Source organism: Pezoporus wallicus, unplaced genomic scaffold (assembly GCF_028554395.1).
Source record: "Pezoporus wallicus isolate ANWC-B61680 ecotype Strahan unplaced genomic scaffold, APGP_CSIRO_Pwel_v1 contig_593, whole genome shotgun sequence".
In the NCBI taxonomy this organism is placed as follows: domain Eukaryota; kingdom Metazoa; phylum Chordata; class Aves; order Psittaciformes; family Psittacidae; genus Pezoporus; species Pezoporus wallicus.
The window spans coordinates 6,395,001-6,412,767 of NW_026642342.1; the positions used below are offsets into that span (position 1 = coordinate 6,395,001).

The 17,767-nt window shown below is 47.0% G+C and overlaps 1 long non-coding RNA gene across 1 annotated transcript in view; it reads right to left on the bottom strand.

Moving 5' to 3' along the window:
• The window catches only part of LOC130609820 (uncharacterized), a 4,895-nt gene extending 4,291 nt beyond the window's left edge, over positions 1-604 (bottom strand). The window contains exon 1 of the long non-coding RNA XR_008974881.1: positions 394-604. This is a non-coding gene — a long non-coding RNA (uncharacterized LOC130609820). The remainder of the gene's footprint in view (positions 1-393) is intronic.
• Positions 605-17,767: the final 17,163 nt, after the last annotated feature.

The window sequence follows — 17,767 nt, forward strand, 5'->3', positions numbered from 1 at the left end:
TTCGCCGTCTGAGGGCAGCGTGGCGCTAGAAGAGCATTACACGGGAGGGGGAAATCCCATCCCGCCGCTGAGCAAGCGCCCGTGGCGGGATGACGAGTGGAACCGGGTAGCCGCCCCCCCCCCCCCCCCCCCCCCCCCCCCCCCCCCCCCCCCCCCCCCCCCCCCCCCCCCCCCCCCCCCGTCGGGGGCACCAGGGGGGCCGCGGGGGCCGCACTCCGGAGCTGCTCCGTGATCGGTCCGACCGAGGCCATTGGGGCTCCCCGCTGAGTGCTAGCCGGGGGGGTGTGGTGTGTGTGCCCGGGAACCCCGTCCCCATCCCCTAGGGCAGCTCTAAAGCCGACTGCCCCGGGAGGTGCCGCAGCTGTAACGGGGGTTCCCCTGCCCCGTCCTTACCCTGCGCTTCCAGGCAGCGCCGAGCGCTGTCACGTCTGGAGAAGGAGCGTTCACGTTTACAGCGCTGGAACTGGAGGGGTGTTTACAACAAAACAGTCCGGATTCCTGAGGACATTTTCTCTTCCAGATGCTTTCTAAATATAGCACACGGCAACCCACTACCTAGCACAGCATCCTCGCTTCTGCACTTAGGGAAATTCGAAGTCAAGCAGAAGAGGGAAAAAAAAAAGGAGGGAGGCAAAGACAAGACAATCTTAAGGGGGGGGGGGGGGGGGAAGAAGTTAAAAAGAGCATCTAGTATTTAAAATCCACGTCTGCGTTAAGGTCATTCGAACAGTGATAAAGGCCGTCTATTCGTATTTTAAAGCGGCTGTCTTTTCCACGGGGACAGTTGTTTGCCTCCTGACCCATGGACAGCCTATTAATACAATTTAATTCTGCAGTTGCTTCTGTTTAAAGAGTGTTTGGGGCGAATTGTTTCTTTTGTTTATGATCAAGCAAACGAGCTCTGGTAATCTTATGTTTTATCTCCCTAACATATGGAAAAGCTATTTATCCCAGCCAATCACAATAAAGCGAAGAAAACCCCATTTTATGGAAAGGTATATATCACAAGTTTGTTCATCATTAAAGATATGATTACCAGTGAAAACCCTCCGAAAGTGGCACATTTATGATTCCGGGAACAGATGGGGACATCCATTTTCCTTGCAAATACTTTTGAAATTGCTCTACTGGTAGCAGTATAAAAATGATATACAGATGCCAGTGCCAACGAAGCCGGGACAAGAAGTCCAGATTTACACAGTAAAAGCTTCACATGCGCTCTGTCAGCTTTGATTGATCTGTGCTATACCTCAGAAACTTGTTGACTGGGAAAGGAAACAGGGCAAATAATTCACCGCAACAAGGCAGATAATTCACCCGGCCAACCGCTCCGTGCCGCTTCCCCGGGCGGTGACATACGAGTCCTCATGCCGCACAAAGAAGCATCATTCTCCGGCGTGAGCAGCGGCCGGTGTCACAGGGAAAGAAGGGGAGAAGAAAAAGGGGGAGGAAAAGAGAGAGGGAGAGGTGGGAGCAGCTCACACAAAAGGAGAGGCGAGAAAGGAGAAGTTGCTCCGGGGCAACGGGCACAGCCCATCTACCTTTTCCGCGCGGAGCCCAGGCCGGGCCATTGAGCCCCAATTGTCATTATCATATTGATTAAGTTCATCAGAGAGCAATTTTAGGTTTAACGCCAGCAGACTGGGAGAGGGAGCAAAGAATTATCTAAGAAAAGCACAACATTCTTACCGCAGGGACGTTTCCCTGTTCCAGTTCATTGAGGGAGTTGATTAAGTTTAAATGAAGCAGACACTGGATAAAAGTAAGGGTATTGACCACTGGGCAGCGCGGCCCGCGCTTGAAAAGGCCTGATACATGCAGAAAAGCAAGATTTGCTAAATGCTCTAATCTTCAATCAAATCTTACATCAATACAGACAAAGTTTGGTAATGAGAGATTCAATGAAGCATGCGGGAGAAAGAATTAATCCTCTTGGTCTAAACTGGGTTCAACTTTGAAGCCTGCTCCGAAGGAAAGACAGTTATCTAAATGCTAAATAAGAAACTTATTGTACTTTTCATGGCATGCTAATCTTTTGTCTATTTCATCTCTATTATTTGTATGCTCATAGGCGGCAGTTGTCATGGTGATTATATCAAACCACTTCTGTGCAGATGCCTGCGAGGAACCAGGGCCTCCCTCCAGCCCTCCGCCGGGGCCAGCCCGGCCCTTCCCTCCCTTCCGCGCCAGAGCTCCGCACCCGCGCACGACCCAGCCGCTCGGCCGGGGCTGAAATCGGCTCCCCTGCTCCGGCAGCATTTGGACGGCACCGGCACCCTTCTCTTTTCCCCCCGCATCACCGAAACCGGCGCACCATGAAGAGATGCTTTTTTTTTCTCCCTCCCTTCTTTCTCTCTCTCTTTTTTTTTTTTCTTGCGAGCTTCCCTTGATAAGCTTTTGATGTCACAAATCAAACACTCGCCAAGAGGTAGATAATGGGGAGTGTGATCTCCTCTATTTGTACATAGACAGCGTTTTTGCATCGTCGCTGCTTGAACCGGTGTCAAACTCCCCGGGCTTTGCTGGACTCTGCTCATTGCCCCCGGCCCGGGGAGCCCAGCATCGAAATGGGAGTGGGGGAGTGGGACCCACAGGCAGCCGCCGCTCCCCCGGGCTCGGGCAGCCCCTGAGAAGGGGAATTAAGATTCATGATATGCAAATGCGGAGGTGAGCTCAGACATCTGATTGCGACAGGTTTGGAGGGAAAGAAGAAAGCGGGATGGGGAGAGGAAGAGCCCAGTGGTGATCATTTATATATTTACTAACTTACTTACTCTTAACGGCACGTCGTTAACACTTGCAGGCAGCCACCGGTAGCAAGCACCGGGCTCTGGCCCACGGGCAGCGCTGAGGGGCAGGCTGGGGGTGGGGGGGAAGCGGCAGCCCCAGTACCCCGCGGCTCAACAGAGCTATCGGGATGAGGGCTGTAAATCCGCACGCTGTCCATCAGACATCCTAATTTCTCCCCCTGTGGTACCCGGGGGTTTTGGCACAGCTCCGGCGGCGAGGCAGGCGGCACAAATAGATGGGTGCGGGAAAGAAGGGGCCTTCCCCAGGCTTGTTCCTGCGACATCATAATCTGAGCGCACAAGGGTGGCACCCGGGCTTTTATGTCTTTTACAAAAGTTGCCAAATTAAGGCCGGATTAGGGCTCCCTTCAGGATTTGTGGGCTCTTTAGAGGCTGGGAGTTGTCCATATAGCCCGCCAGTGCTTATGAAAAGCTTAAAAAGTAATAAAAGGGGGAGTGATCCCGAGAGAAAGTAACATGTATAACTCTTATTAAAGGAGCAGCGAGCGGGGCTGTGAACTTGAATAACTGTTTGAACTTTAATTTGTTCATTAACAGGATTTGCCCCTGACTGTGAATGTTATTACTTCTCTTAAAAGAGAGGTGCAAATGCAAAGCCATAATGAAAGAGCCTGGCAAAAAGTTAAACGCCTCGTAATTACACCAGCCTCATTGAAAACTTGAGGTAATAGAAACATGAGGAAGACGGGAGCCGGGCTGATGGGCTTCCAGCTCCCCAGCCTCGGGCAGAGTGGCCAGATCCGGGCCTCGGCTCCCATCCTTGGGCACTCCCGACAGCTCGCTACAGTCCAGTATCAAACGGGGGTGCTTAACAAGTTTTAAACACCTTTACAGCATAAAAAAAAAAAAAAAAAAGGCGGGGGGGGGGGGGGGGGAAGGAATCCATGTTTTCCTGAGTGGGGGAAGCCTGGTTTATCTTCCAAGTGTTGTAAGTGAAACACGGCTTCTGAAGCCTGATCTAATCTGCGTGTTTGTATCCTAAACAGGGCACATTAGCTCCTCTCTCCCCATCACACCGACAGTACATAAAACTCTGGAGAACCGGAATAAAACAAACTACTGCTCCTCTCAGAAGGTATATGACTTTGTACCGATGCGTTTGCCAGTTAGCTCCGCGCTGCCTGCCGTTTCATCTGTCACTTATCCCTTTCCCGGGCTTGTCAACTGCGGCTTTTATAGATTCGCTTGTGATCTGCATCCTTCCTCAACAGGAACATGCAGCCAGGTCGCAATTAAATATACAGATACACGAGCTGTTAGCAAGGCTTCACCCTCCCATCCGGAGCGATGATTGCCCTGTCACTTCTTCTTTAGACTTAAACCACCTTAAAACTCTCCGCTGGAGTGCAGCATTTGTGAGCCGGGCGCTTGCTTTTGTCCGCCTTCCTCTTCCCAACGACGGCTTCTTTGAGGTATTAGCTCCAGCGGCTCTTTCTCTTCCTGGGGTCCTGAGCCCGCACCGCCCCACAGCCCTCCCCGGGGTCGGCCGGGCTCAGTAACTCACCGGGTATGCAGGGCAAGGCCCGAAGCCCGCCAGTGCAGCGGCATCACCTCCCGACTGCAATTCCCAGTGCAGGAGGGAACGGAGGCACCGCATCGAGCCGGGTCCTGCAGCCCTGTGTCAGAGCAGAGGAAAAGCAAGAAGGGGCTTCGTAAAAAGAGGGAGTGAAAACCTCTCTACTGGTTTCAAATGCTTTCCTGCTCCTACAGCGGCATGCACATTGGGGAAGTTATGTTATCCTAACACTACCAACTCGAAATGTTTCAGTTCCACCACTACAAATAAAGATATGACCCATTTTCTAGGTCTAGTGATTTTCTTTTTATTTTCTTTTCAGCATCATTAAACTCATTAGAAAACAAACAAACAAGTGTCTCCTCCTCCCTCCCCCCTTTAATCCAATTGGTATTCAGGGGGAAAAAAAACAACATGTTACTCACAAAGTAATTACATTTCTTCAACCCTACTCGTCCGTTCCAGCGTGGCCAGTGTCAGCACTGTCACCCCAGGGAAGACCTGCAAAACTAGCAAGACCCAGCTACTACCTGAGAAGCAATGAAAGCAGCCTGGCCTTGCCCAAGAGGACATCAGGTAGGAAGGAGATAGCACTTTCTGTACATTAACTTATCAGAATTGTTCTAACCCGGAACTGTAAAGAAGCTTCATAAAATTACCAAGTCCCAAGACAGCAGATCTTAGACAGAACACACCTTCCTCTGCAGCCAGAGATGAAGCACAGGGGGAGCAAGTTTCCTGCAAGGTACAGGACAAACATGGCTACATTTGGTGCCACATCAGGTGCCCTTTGGCTCCATCTCACAAAAACTCTGCCCACAGCAACAGGATGGTTATCTTTAACAGTGTCCCTGAAAGCAGAGTCCCAGCCTTCCCGCCAAGCAGAAACAGCGTTCTGGCAAGTGCTGCCATGTAAGAGTGAACCCAAGCTACAATGTGGTTAGTTAGACACAAAAGTGTCCTGAGAACATGATCCTTACCATGGTCTTGGTCATCTAATGACCACACACCAGTCCAGGCTGTTCTGCTTACATAGCTGTGCTGTGACAGTGCTTGCAGGATCAGGGCAGGAACTACTAACTAGGTTGTCAGTTTCCCTCCATCTAACCCCTAATGATTGCTTTAGATTTGAAGAGAATTTGATATAGCACAGATAAATTACATCCAAGGCTTCATCAGACATGGATTAAATTGTTCAGCTTCACTGAGTGGACTTGATTAACTGCAACCTTGGAGCTGGACATCACCTTCATGTGAGCACTGCAAGCCTACCTATTTCTGCTGGAGCCATCCCCGGAGATCCACGGGATGAAGGCCACTGAGGCTGCTCAGAAAGCAACTCGTTATGTGAAACAGGAAAGCAACACCCTCGGCAGCTCATAGGCCCCGAGGATGTGTCACCTGGTGGTCAAGAGCACGTAAGAGTCAGAAAAGATCTTTACAAATATGAGCAGGCACCTATTTGGTTCGCAGGAGGCATTTGTCCCTCTTAGCAGGATGAGGTGCTTACCACCCCTAGCAGGACCCGGTGAGGACTGCTGAGTTAGGCCACAGGATTGTGTCACTAGAGCAGATGAGGGTTCTACTTCAGCTACAGCTTCTCCGGGCCAGGGGTGGTTTATGGTGCACCTTCAAGCTTCTGCTCCAGCACATCTCTGGTACCCTCACCTCTGAAGACAAGAGCAGTTTTGCTTTAAGTATACACTGGTAGATCAATCCTTTATATATTTCTGATAATATAATGCATGTGATCCGACCTGCAAGATATAGGGATTGTAACACTTTGATAAATCAGCATTTTACACAGCACATGCTGCTCCTGCGAGCTAACCCCAACTTCAGAGTTTGATAATTTCCAACATCATCGCTTTGAAGCACTGGAATGGTGCAATGTCAATGTATTGAGCTAGAACATATCTCTCAAAATAAGTATATAAGTACCATACAGTGCATCTGAAATTGATTTATTAAATAGTCACGACTTAAAGTCCTGATATATTAGCAAAAATAACTAGACCTTTAAAGCCAAGAAGCCCTTATGTTATAGTGAAAATCACTGATGTAGGAAAAGCTTCTCTTTCGATGACAGTGCAATCACACACACAGAAAAATACCACCGAAACGTTTCTCCTTTCCTGGGATAAAAAATAAAAAAAAAAAATTTTGCAGCAGCTGCATGAAATGTTTCCTAGCAAAGTGCATTTTAATTTTCGGCTGCTGGCGATTTAACTTCATCTTGCGGCGTGAAACCGCCTGGTTCTTCACAAAGAAGATGCTACTGCTGCTAACGAACCCAAGCCCGCCGTCCTCCAGAGGGGTCCCGCAGGGAAGGGGAGAGAACCTCTTGTGAGGGAGCTGCTCTGGAGCATCTCCGTCGCCTGCTCCTGTTTTGCTTCCCAGGAAATGGGGAGACGGAGCCAGGGAACAGACGCGCTTTGCCCGCGGAGCTCGGCGGGGCTGCCCGGCACACACCGGCGCTGCCCCTCGGCGGTGAAGCACCACCCGGGCTGCCCGGGGATACCGGCTGGGACCCGCATCACCGCGCTGCGGATTTACCCCAACACCCACCCCAAATACAGCTGCTGTTTGTCAACTGATTTATTTCTAAATACAATTACTAACGCGCTCGGTTGTACCATTAAAAATAACATGGTTTTAATGGGAAAAAGCCGGGACCGCAGCCCGCAGGTGACGGCAGCAGCGCGGCTGTACCTACAGTTATGTCCGCGGCCATCCGGGACCCCGATCTAGCGCAGACAGAGATATGCATCTATATTTGGTCGGTATGATGGTATAGATCGCTATATGATTATCAAACCTTCACAGCAGTTCCCGGAGGGGGAGCCTCGCCTCAGCGCCGAGCAGCGGAGCGGTGAAAGGGCCCGACCGCGGTGTGGCTGGCAGAGGGCCCGGCTCCGGGACACGGACAGGGCAATGCGGGGCCGGTCAGGGTATCGATATCGCTATCGGTATCGGCACTTACGGGGCCGCTGCTCGGCCCTGCCGAGGACGCGGAGCTGCCGCCGCGCGGGAGCGGCGCCCTCTGACGGCAGCGGGAGGAAACGCAGCTGTGCGCGCCCCCGCCCTGCTCGGGGCCCGGCGAGGCGGGACCCGTCCCCAGCCCCAAAGTCCTCCCGATGGGCGCCGCTTGTGCCGCGCCGTCCTGAGGCCGAAGTCATCAATTCACCTCCAGGGGAGGGGGAATCGGGAGTCCGGGAGGTGCGTCCGACCCCCGGAGCGGCACCGCGTCGGCCGAGCGCGCCCGGCCCGGCCCGGCCCCACCGCCTGGCTCGGCTCTGCCCGAGCAGAGAGCCACCCGCTTCCACTCCCTCCCTCCCTCCCTCCCTCCCTCATCAAGAGCCCAATTTTGTCATTTGGAAACACTGATTATCTAATCACGCCACGCTGCCGAGCGTACTTGTCTGCCCAATTAGCTAGGACAATTATTAAGATTCGGAGGCCTAATTATGTCTCAATTTAATGCTGGCAAACTCACGGATAGAGCAGTAATTAAAATCCTCTCCTTGCCTTTGCCTTTAGGGCAGCGGCTGATGAGGACCTGTCAGGGGCTGCGCTGCACCGAACCAGCCAAGCGGATTGTGCAACATGACCCCGCATTGTTAAGTGTGTCAACATATTAACCTGAATTCCCTTCAGCTCCCATAATCACATCGGGTAGGAGGAAGAAAAGGGGCTAAAACATGAAGCATTTTATTAAAAAAACATAAATTCTTTTTAATTAATGCTGTAAGAGATCTGACGACGCTTGAGCTACCAAATGCTGCGAGTCATATAAGGCTGGTGCTTCTAATTACCCAGCAAAGGAGGGTTTGCTCTTCTCTGTTAGAAAGGCTTCCCTCTCCTCTCATTTAAAGAAAACGATCTTTCTTTTGGGTAGTGTGTTTTTTAAAAGCCAGCTAGTTGGCTCCCAGTGATGAAGTTGATTACCAGCTTTTTGTTTGATGATGGGACACAAGTGAATATTGACTTGCGTGAGAATCAAACAGACGACCGGAGGCATAAATAAAACAGTCAGGATTTAACACTTGAAAGAAGTTGATAAAGTTGAAAATTAAAAATCATAATATTGGGATAATTTCTAAATATTTATTTTTTTTGCGCAGCTCTCGAGTTTGATGGGAAGTCAGCGCCGAAACACCAACCAGAACTACAGTTATCCCCGGCGGCTGCGTTCCTGCTCCCATCATGGATGAGGAGCCCTGAGCCCAGCATCCCCCAGTGATGACCACTGCAGGAAGAAGGCTGGTCCTGCTGGATTTGCCAGCAGAAACATTCCCCTCTAGCATGTCCCTTTTGGGCTGGAAAAACACAGCGCCGTGTAAGGTGGTTCCTTCGTCTCCAGTTAGTGAGTTCTCCAGTGCTTGGGAGAAGTGGAAACAAACCTTAATTCCTGGAGCAGGGAAGGAAAGGAGGGATAGACGGCGCCTCATCTCCCACTGTGCGTGCCCTACATCTTGGCAATGGCCCTGCTCCCAGCCTCCTCAGATGGCAAACCGAAGTGTAAATCTGTGTTCTGGCTTGTTCCAGTGGCTGTCAGCATGTTTTCCTCTTGTCAGCAGCAATTGACTGGTCAGGTTCACCCTTGTACAGCGATTGTAACAGCTCATTGACAGACTAGTGACCCAGCCGGACCCGATAATGGAAAACTATTGATTTCTGTGGGCTCAGCAGATCTAAAATGAATGCCCAATATAATGTCATCAGCTGTCTTGGACTCAGATATCCTTTAACTTGTCTAAAGAGACCAAGTATCAGAGACGTGCTGCCTACCCTGACAATTTACTTGATAAAAATAATACCGGATACAAACAAACATTGAAAGTGGCCCCCTCACAAGCAACAAGCAATGAATGCCTGGGTAAAGGCTAAGAAGCCACAGCCTAGATGTGGTCAGGACTCCAACTGTCCCTTCAACCGAGGAGGCCCATGACAGCCCCTCTAGGTTTTGAACACAGAAGAATAAGCATGTAGGGGGGTGACACTAAACTCTGCACCCAGCCACCAGCCTCCAGAGAGCACATAAGGCAGGAGGCAGAAAGGCTGCTTGCCATAAGCAATACCAGATATGAGTTTAAACAGCAAGAGAAACAAGTGTGGCAGCTTCTGGGAAAATGTTTAACTTTGGGGGATAAAGCAGTAGTTCAAACACTGACTGTTTTGGTCTCCAGGAGCCAAAGCATGGCCTGTGCTTCCCAAGTAGATCATCCCACCTGTATGAAGCAGCTGTCACTTCTGTGTGCCTGTGGCTGATGGAGAGGGCTCAAACCTCATCAACACTTAGGCACATCAGGAAGTTGGTGGAACATTTACTAGCACAAGATCTATAGGAATCACAATTAGCCTGGTGCTGGTTTTCTGTGGGATACCAAGTGCTTGCTGGAGAAGTTTCACTGTGCCCCAAACCCCTTTGGTAGGGCTTGGAGCCTTCCAGAGCTTATTAACCAGGTTTCCTATAAGGAAAACAGAGGAGGAGGAGAAAACAGAGGTACCTACCCTGGCAGATGCCAGCACACATTTAATTCAAGCTCTAATACCAGTGGAGATTTGAACAGCTTTGTGATCCCCATGCAAAAATCCAAGTGACCTTGGGGAAACATTCCTTTTAGTTATGAACAACTGGTCAGCTCTACCACAAAGATACCAGCCCTTCTTGAATGTTCTCATCTTTTGCAGCCTTCTGCTCAGTGCCTTCTCCCCATACGTGCCTCATACCCCTCGCATCATTGTTCTGTCCATGATATGCACACGCGTGTATTGTATCGCCTTTGCCTTCCTCTGACAACAGGCCCAGCACTGTGATGTGCTACATACACTCGTCAAGAGGGAATGACTGCATGGATTACGTTAACATGACTGCAGCTGAAGACATTTCAGTTTCTACATGCATTTCCTACACATTTCCTTGGCTCCCTCTCCTGCAGACGGCTCCGAACCCATCTCCCTCCACTCAAGCTTTTACTTCTATTTCAATTTCCATATGTTGCTTTCAAGCATTGCTCTTCTTGGCATCCCCTCAAGGCCTGATCCTGTGAGAGTGAGTATGCCGCACCAGAGCAAGGCTGTGAGAATTGGTGATTCCACTTTGGGTTTTGCTTTTTTAATGATCATCTTGCATTAAATGAAATGTAAACTCCTGCAGCCATTGCTTTGTTTATCCAAAACAACCCTCCCAAACATTTCCCATTAGCTAGAATGAGGAGCTGAAATCCCTCCTATCCATCTCACAGAACCGTCACAGAAGAGTCTTTCAAAGCACCAGAACCTCTCGGGTGATGTTCAAACCCAGATGTCTTATCCCTGGAGAGGCTCACTTCAGTTATCAGTTCTTCTTCCTGCCCATTTCTTGGAATCCCAAATCTTGTGTTAAGCCAAGCGTAGAAAACATCTCCACACTATTCCCTGCCTCAGTACAATGAACATGTTCAGGCCTTTGGATAGCAAGTTCCTGAGGCAGGGATTATGCTCTGTAGTATTACTGTTGTCATATTTTCCCTGTTGCAATGTTCCATGTACATTTATGTCATTTATAAAATACAATTAACAGACATACTGTAATCCACAATGGCCCAAAGAAGGGAATAATAGAAGTAGAGTAACCATGTACACTTGCTTCCTACAACGATGCAGGCTGTGGTGACCCCCTCCCAACCAGCAGATGAGTAGTAGAAAAGAAACACAAGCCTAAGTATTTAAAAAGTATGGCAAAGCTGCCCATAGTTCCCTCTCACTTAACAGAGGCTTCCCAACAGGGTTCTGCTTCTCTCTGCCTGAAGATGTGGACCCCCTCTGTCCTCACAGCACACCTCTCCTCCTTCCAGTGAGTACCAACAACTAAGGCTTAGCACTGCTACAACCTGCTGGCTCACCCAGTCATCAAGGCAGTGCAAACACAGCCATCCAAAATGAGCCACTGGAAGGCTTGTACCAAGTCATTATTCTTACCTGAGAGAGACCACTCTGACTTGTATATAACTGCACTTCCCAAACATACGCACCGTGGGACTCGCTGACCCTTGGTTTCAGTGAAAGGCATCAATAGAATACAGACTGCCACATTTTTACTAGTTTCTAAATAAATGTAAATATGTATTTTATAGCATTCCATATTTCAATAGAGTGTGCACATACCTGCCTACTCTCAGGTCTGAGCCTCTTGTAGCACCTCAGTGTGTGTACACAGTGTGTACAACGCTGCTGTACTGGGAGTTACTGTCACTGGGAGGACTGTAGTTGACCAATATGGGCTGAGATTTTATAGGCAATTGTCCTCTGACAAAGCCCAAGTTGTGGGTTTTAACATTTACAAATAGGTTTGTGCAAATAATTGATTCTGCTGTAAAGCAACTGAATAAAACTAAAATGAAAAAAATACCCATGTTGAGAGAATCTGAAACATTTTCTGGTTTCCTTCACAGAAACAGAACAAATCCCCTTAATTTTGCAGTGAAGAAAGTGCTTTGTTTCATCCAAAATGTTGCATTTTGGGCACTTGCAACAGAAAATACCCCCTAACCCACAAAGGAAATAAGAGGCTGGATTCTCCACAGCTGCTGTCATTCCCTTTTTATCCACTAACCCAGTAATTAGGGCAGTGACCCAGGATGTGGGAGATCCATGTTCAATCCCTTCTCTGCCTGGAGGGATTTGAACCTCCATCTCTGAGGAGAGAATTAGAGCTGTGGTGCCGGGGGGGGGCCCTTCTCTGCTGTCTCCCCTGTACAGGTACTTTGTGTACACACTATGTGTGACTCAGGAGCCCCATGTCACCCTGGCACTGCCCAGTTCTCAGCATTACTCCTCTACCTCTGCTCCACAATGATGCTGCGTGCCAGGTGGAGGGGTTTCAGTAGCTTAGATGACTCTCAGGTGCACTAAATGTTTAAGGTACATCCGTGATCAGATCACAGAGGTGATACCAGGTCTGGGTATCAATCCCATAAGGCAGAATGTGGGCCCTTCTTCCTATATACATATTGTAATGCCAGGGCTTTCCCCGAGGAAGTAAGCAATATGCTTGTAAGAGGGAAAAAAGGTCTAGTTCAGATAAAAATCGTATTTCTCTAAGCTGAAATCTCTTCCCACTTTTCTAACTACACTTTGCCACACTTTTCAATTACCCCCCTAAAGAATTTTTGTCTATTATTGCAAATTGCCTGGGATGTTAGGAAGGACTGATGTTAAGAAGGATTTCCTAATATGAACATACTACTTTCTTGGTCTCTATTTTGTACCTTTCTACCATAATTAGTTTCATAAACAGCTTACCTTAGCCCAGGAATTAGTTGTACCATATTGAACTGAACATGTCAAACCTTCAGCCTTGTGCATAGCTTTGCACACAGTAGTTCATTTGCATCATTTTCCTATCACCAGTGAGATCAGCCCACGTCCTTATTTTTAATTAGGAAATTTGGGCACCTCAGTGCTTCATTTTTGCCAATTTTTAAACTACTTTCATTATTTTAATAATGCTATTTAAAATTGTTTTCTAGTCCGTATTTTTATTTAAAAGAATGAACTCCTTTACTCAGCATTTGCTCTCTTGTTTCTAGAAGGTAAATGAATTGTCTGGCACTTCTCATGAGTGGACTCTGATTACCGAAAGTCCACCATTTCTAGGTATTCCACAACCCTTTATTAGGGCTGACCTCTGGGGACTCTTCAGACAAGTGGCCACATGAAGTCACAGTCAGAGAAGGGGATTCACCCGCCCAAGTGTGAGGAGGACTCCTTTGTAATGAACATTAAAAACCTCTCTACTTTCATCTTGCTTTAAGAGCCTCTAGCACAGCGTATTTACAGAATAATAAAACAGGGCTTCAGGCCTTTTCTTCTCATACATCAGTAACAGGATTCTCATGTCAGACTCATGTGCTCTGTACATGTTATAATTTACTGTATCTTGCTTCTCAAAGCTAATAGTCTCAAATACAACTAAATGAAATAAATCTTCTGATACTGTTCTCAAACAAGAGTTAAATCCCCAGGCACAAAACTGGCTGAGAATTTCCCCATGACCACTTCTGTCACCTCCTCTACCCATGAGATAACCAGTCCCCACTGGCATGTCACTTGTGCGACTTCTTTATTGTTACCTAGGACAAACCATCATTCTGATTATTACTACTTATTTGAATTACCAAGAAGAAACTTCAAATGAAATCCCTATTACCAAAAGCTATGCAGGTACAAAACTAAGAAGCTTCCCTTCTCAAACAGCTAATACTCTAAAGAGACAGGAGGTGGGAGGAAGGAGCAGGGCATCCACAAGCACAGTCATCAGAGCTGACTGTGTGCACAAATCAAGGGAAACCATTGCTTCTAGAGTTAGCTTTGCCTCTCCTTTGCACTGATTTTAGAAACTATAAAAAACCTGGAGTTACTGGAGTTAGAAATGAAAACAGGGAATGAACGGCTTGTTCTGGGGAATAACATGAATCGCAATCCATCAAGGTAACCTTAGACCTTCATCTGGAAAGTAATAAACATGTGGGATTTTTAAACCCACTTCAGTCAGTGGGAAAATGCTGCTGTAAATTATCTGTACTCCATGGGCATGTGTGAATGGGCGTGTAAGTGTGTGTATATAGAGGTATGCTCATTGTTCCATTTCATTTTTGTATCAATCAGAAATACATTAGATGGTACAGAAAAAGAAACAGTCTTTCTTCTCATGGTATTTTTAATCTGCAATTGTGCAAGAAAGGGAAAAAAAACCCCAAGGTCTCATGCTATTCTGAGTCATAAGGAATGTGAGGGGGGTTTGTAATGAACGTTCACAAACAGATCCAGAAGGGAAGGAAAGCCATGCTCATCCCACTCCCTTACATCTCCACCAGTTATCCCAAATGCAGTTTTGATGTGATTCAGGATCATGGCCCAGGAGTCTATCCACAGAATTATGGGCAATGCATTAGTGTGGTCCTATGGGCATCCTGCTTTGAAGCAAAGCATAAAATGTTAGTGCTTTCATTGGCTAGGGACAATCCCTGCTAAGAACTCCCCTATTCCTATCCCCACAAGGGGCACTCTTAATTTAGTCTCACTTGCAGCACCAGATGCTCTAATTACATCACCCTGATCTTCAATGAGGTGTATATAGGAGGAAAAAATGCTACTTCTATAACAGTAAAAAGTAGTATTTTTAATCTCATCCATGATGGTTTCATTTCAAACCTCAAGAATCCATTATAGCAGGCCCATTTTATGGTTTTGCATGGCCCAAGAGCCTCAGTGAGGAACTCCTGAGATGTATTCACTTGGATCTGTTTACAAAAAAGTCCCAGGCACATAAGGCCATGAACATTTCTTGCCCATCTGCTTCATAAATTTTTCTGTAAGGCTTATTGCAGAACACAGGGAATGAGTTATAGGTGGTCAGCTGTTGCCTTGTGGTTTTGCTGCAGTTGTTGCTCAGTGTGCTGCAGGTAAGAGCCCATATCTGCATCAGCCTGCTTGATACAGCCTCTGTCCCAATGGAACTGTTAGATCCAGCATCCGGATTACTGTATCAGCGTCATCTTAATGATTCATCTACACTGGTTATATAGAGGTGCAGGAAAGGACCTTGAAGTCTGTAAGTTATTTTATTGGAACATTATAGAAACCAGATGTTTTCCCCTTAATCATGGTGGCATGTTTAAACAAAACCCAGGACAACTAGAAACCCAGTGCCCCAGGGACTGATTATCTATCCCTGACAGTTCTCAAGCTTCTCCTTTTTTGTTCTCATAGTTGATATTTTATCATTGCCTGCCTCCATCCTTTGGAGTATAGGGAAATCTTCTAAAATGTAGCTCTCTACCAACCTGCTTTAAGAACAGCAGCAGTAACATCCAACGTGATGAGTGACTGTTCAGCAATATCTGAACACCTCAGTTGCGCACAGAGAGACAGAAAGCCCGTTATTCCATCAGCTGAGACACACAGCTCTAACACACTCAGCATCAGCCCTCTTTATTTACTCCACGTCATACACAGTAGAACTCAGAGAGCTAATCTGATTCCTGTCTTGATGCTACTCATTTCAGAATATCCATTATGCTTGAAAATCAACATATAAACCTAGTGAAATACAGGTTAAAGCAAAAAGAACAACCCAAATGAGGAAAACAAGCTCACATTCTCAGCGGCATCATGGCCACCCAGGCTCCTCTACATTTGTTCCAGAACACTTCATTTCACAAACAGGATTTGGGGCAAACAAGAGGAGAACAAACAAGATGGGGTACCTTCTGGTCCACAAGCATCATCAGCCTTGCGGAACTTCAAGTCCTTGTCTCTGCTCTGCCTACTATTGCCTTAACAAAGGGGAATATATAGGTAGCCCTTAAGTGTGAGCATTGCTGAGGCTTTTAACCATTGATCTCATTGGACCAATCACTTCCCAATCACTTCCCAAATTTCTTCATCATCAGAATGTTACCTGTGACTAAGACTGATTGCCTTCAGGAGTTTCACATGGTGAAAGCTTCCGCTGCATCAGCCCAAGCAGGGCAGAAAACATCTTCTTTTTACCTTTCTTGTGCTGTGAACAAGCAAGAGAAGACACAAGCCAAATGTATTTGGGTGGAATAACTGTGCTCAGAACTGAGTATTCACAGCAGAGCTGACAAGACCTTTCGAGAGAGCTCCAGCATTAGCTAGCATCTATTTTACTGACATATTTAGGCATTTCTCTCTGTTCAGGTGAAGTGTTAAGATTTCTGCAACTCGAGTATCTCATTTGCCTTCAAATTGTGCCTTTTGTCCCTGTAGTTTGTCCTTTACATGGGTGAGCAATCCAAAATCCACCTACTTTTTGAAAACAAACCAAACCCCCCCAAAAAAAACAAACAAAACCAAAACCCCAATGAACCCCAACAACAACCACCCCAAACCCACAACCTCCATTTAAATAATTAAACTGGAATTAAAACTATTTGACTTATAGAAGCTGTTTATAGAATTGTTATGTCTGTAAAGCAGCCAGTTACTTGTTCACTTCACAGAATAATTTTGGCTACCAAAACTGCGTGGCCCAAACAGAGCCTTACAAATACAGGCTATGTATTTATGCAAGGAAAAAAAAAAAGCCAATTTTAAGCATGGTGCTGTCAGAGGGAGGCAGATATAAGTGGACAATTCCCATTAGAGCCAAGACAAGGCTTGACACTAAAAGCAGAGAGAAAAGTGACTGAGATCCACTCCCAAAGAAGTTGCTTCCTGGAAGGCAGCTTGGGCTGGGACTTCAGCAGAAGGAGCTGCCCTGCCTGCTGTTAGGGATAGTCTCCGAGTACCAGCGAAAGGCATATAGATCCATTATGCTTTAAAGGACAGCAACAACTACACCAGACTTAGAGAACATTTAGTAGATGGCACAGAAAGTTTGGACGTGGAAGCAAATAAACTGCCCCCCATTAGTTATGCACTGATGAGAAGAAACCAGACACCAAAAATACCAGAGTTAAAATATGGGCAACGGTAAAATAAAGGCCCTTAAAAGCAAAATGGAAGCTGTGGAGGAAAAAAAGCTAGCTCACGTGTCCTTGCCATCACTGGGCTTTTGCAACTGTGCATGATAAGTGCTATAAATTCCTTGAGCCAGAGTGCAGTGCTTTGCCATAGCCCATGCTGCCCAGCACATCCCTCACCCACTGTGCTTGTGAGCAGTGATACACGTGAAGGAGATTTATAGGCATGTGTCCAGAACACACTATATCTTAGGCTTTAATCTCTTTTAAATGACATACTCCCACATGAGACAGAATGAGGTCTGTATTCACGCTTTTGTTACAAGATGCTGTGCCTACATTACAGCAAGTTCAGTGAGTCCCACTGGACTCCATGTCCCTCACTGCACTGCACTTGTGGTCGAGCCAGATGGCTGAGGTGGAAGCCTCTTCAGGAACACATCTCTATAGAGGAGGATGTCACACTGCACTGGGTGACCAGACTCTCACTGAATGCAACTCCGTCATGGTAATTAAATCACATTAAAGCTTGCTTTTATTACATACCCCCTTGTGATTTTGCCTGACTACATTCTAATTACCAGCCTTGCTGCAGCACACCCGGGTTCCACAGCTCATTCCCCCTCCTGTTTTATGGGAAATGACTTACCTTGCACAATCCTAATGAAAATACTGCAGTGAGATAATTCTCTCCTTTTTACCTTGCATTTCCCATTCTATAGTGTGTAATCCATGTTTTGCATGGAAGAAAACAAAACGTTCAGGCTTACAGGCTTTGTTAGAAGCAGCAGATACATCTGTTAAGGCTCCCCAAAGTAGTTTAATCACATCTGCTATTTTCTTACCTAATACCTGATCTTGAAGCAAAGATACATTTTTCCATGTCAGATGCACCAGTTTCTCAGAGATACTACATTTGGCACTTCTTATTCTCCTCCTACTAACTTCTCAAGGAGAGTATTTTAAAG